The sequence below is a fragment of the Petromyzon marinus genome, chromosome 20 (genome assembly GCF_048934315.1).
Source record: "Petromyzon marinus isolate PM22_M1 ecotype Great Lakes invasive population chromosome 20, UKy_Petmar_22M1.pri1.0, whole genome shotgun sequence".
Lineage (NCBI taxonomy): Eukaryota > Metazoa > Chordata > Hyperoartia > Petromyzontiformes > Petromyzontidae > Petromyzon > Petromyzon marinus.
Genome location: NC_133686.1, coordinates 14,678,563 through 14,681,062, shown reverse-complemented (window position 1 = coordinate 14,681,062; position 2,500 = coordinate 14,678,563).

The following is a 2,500-nucleotide window of genomic DNA, read 5'->3' as shown; positions in this document are numbered from 1 at the left end:
ATTGAATATTTTTCACGGATAGACCCCGTGAAACGCTAGAAATTGGCGGGGATGTGTCTCTTGTGGCTCACGGGGCTGTTAGGGTGGCACAGAAATCCCTCGGAATGGGAAAAAACGGGTCATTTTCGTGTCGCCACATTGCATGCGAACCGCATGAAACTTCCAGAGGCATTTGCAGCAGGAATGCATGTGCACTCAAAAAATGTGATATTTTTCACGGAGAGACCCCGTGAAACGCTAGAAGTGGGCGGGGATGTCTCTCTTGTGGCTCACGGGGCTGTTAGGGTGGCACAGAAATCCCTCGGAATGGGAAAACGGGTCATTTTCGTGTCGCCACATTGCATACGAACCGCATGAAACTTCCAGAGGCATTTGCAGCAGGAATGCATGTGCACTCAAAAAAGTGAATATTTCTCACGGATAGACCCCGTGATACGCTAGAAATTGGCGGGGATGTCTCTCTTGTGGCTCACGGGGCTGTTAGGGTGGCACAGAAATCCCTCGGAATGGGAAAACGGGTCATTTTCGTGTCGCCACATTGCATGCGAACCGCATGCAACTTCCAGAGGCATTTGCAGCAGAAATGCATGTGCAGTCAAAAAAAATTGATATTTTTCACGGATAGACCCCGTGAAACGCTAGAAATTGGCGGGGATGTGTCTCTTGTGGCTCACGGGGCTGTTCGGGTCGCACAGAAATCCCTGGGAATGGGAAAACGGGTCATTTTCGTGTTGCCACATTGCGTACGAACCGCATGAAACTTCCAGAGGCATTTGCAGCAGGAATGCATGTGCACTCAAAAACTTCTATATGTTTCACGGATAGACCCCGTGAAACGCTAGAAATTGGCGGGGATGTGTCTCTTGTGGCTCACGGGGCTGTTAGGGTGGCACAGAACTCCCTCGGAATGGGAAAAGGGGTCATTTTCGTGTTGCCACATTGCATAGGAACGCCATGAAACTTCCAGAGGCATTTGCAGCAGAAAGGCACGTGCACTCAAAAATTTTAATATTTTTCACGCATAGACCCCGTCAAACGCTAGAAGTTGGCGGGGATGTCTCTCTTGTGGCTCACGGGGCTGTTAGGGTCGCACAGAAATGCCTCGGAATGGGAAAACGGGTCATTTTTGTGTGGCCACATTGCATAGGAACGGCATGAAACTTCGAGAGGCATTTGCAGCAGGAATGCATGTGCACTCAAAAACGTCTATATTTTTCACGGATAGACCCCGTGAAACGCTATAAATTGGCGGGGATGTCTCTCTTGTGGCTCACGGGCGCTGTTAGTTAGGGTCGCACAGAAATCCCTCGGAATGGGAAAAGGGGTCATTTTCGTGTTGCCACATTGCGTACGAACGGCATGAAACTTCCAGAGGCATCTGCAGCAGAAATGCATGTGCACTCAAAAACGTCTATATTTTTCACGGATAGACCCCGTGAAACGCTAGAAATTGGCGGGGATGTGTCTCTTGTGGCTCACGGGGCTGTTAGGGTCGCACAGAAATCCCTCGGAATGGGAAAACGGGTCATTTTCGTGTTGCCACAATTGGCATACGAACGGCATGAAACTTCCAGAGGCATTTGCAGCAGAAATGCATGTGCACTCAAAAACGTGAATATTTTTTCACGGATAGACCCCGTCAAACGCTCGAATTTGGCGGGGATGTTTCTCTTGTGGGTCACGGGGCTGTTCGGCTCGCACAGAACTCCCTTGGTCCACCTGATTCGTGCATACAGGCAGCAACTAAAACTCTGTAAACCTGCTGTGAGGACATCTAAACAGTGGACCAGTGAGGCTGTGGAAGATTTGCGGGCGTGCTTAGACTGTACTGACTGGGATATGTTCACGACTGCTACCAATAGTCTGGATGAACTCACAGAGGCTGTGTACATCAGCTTCTGTGAGGACTGCTGTATCCCAACACGTACCAGGGTGAACTTTAACAACAACAAGCCCTGGTTCTCAGCAAAGCTCAAAAGGTTGAGGTTGGAGAAGGAGGAAGCGTTTAGGAGTGGGGATAGAGACAGATTCAAGGAGTCGAAGAACAGGTTTAGCAAAGCGGTGAGAGAGGCTAAACGACTGTACTCAGAGACACTAAAACACCAGTTCTCTACTAACGACGCTGCTTCTGTCTGCCAAAGGGCTCAGGCACATCACCAACTACAAACCCAGAGCGCCCCACACCACTAACGACTCCCGCCTAGCCAACGACCTGAACGAGTTCTACCGTAGATTTGAAAGACAATTGGACTGTCCTGAACCACCCCTTCCCACCCAAGAGGCCCCATCCCCCACCCATACTACAGAAACGACTCTCTCCTTTCAGGAGGGAGAAGTTAATGGGCTTTTCAAGAGGCAGAATCCACGCAAAGCAGCCGGGCCGGACTCTGTCTCTCCAGCCACCCTCAGGCACTGCGCTGACCAGCTGTCTCCGGTGTTCACCAACATCTTTAACACCTCCCTGGAGACATGCCATGTACCAGCCTGTCTCAAGTCCTCC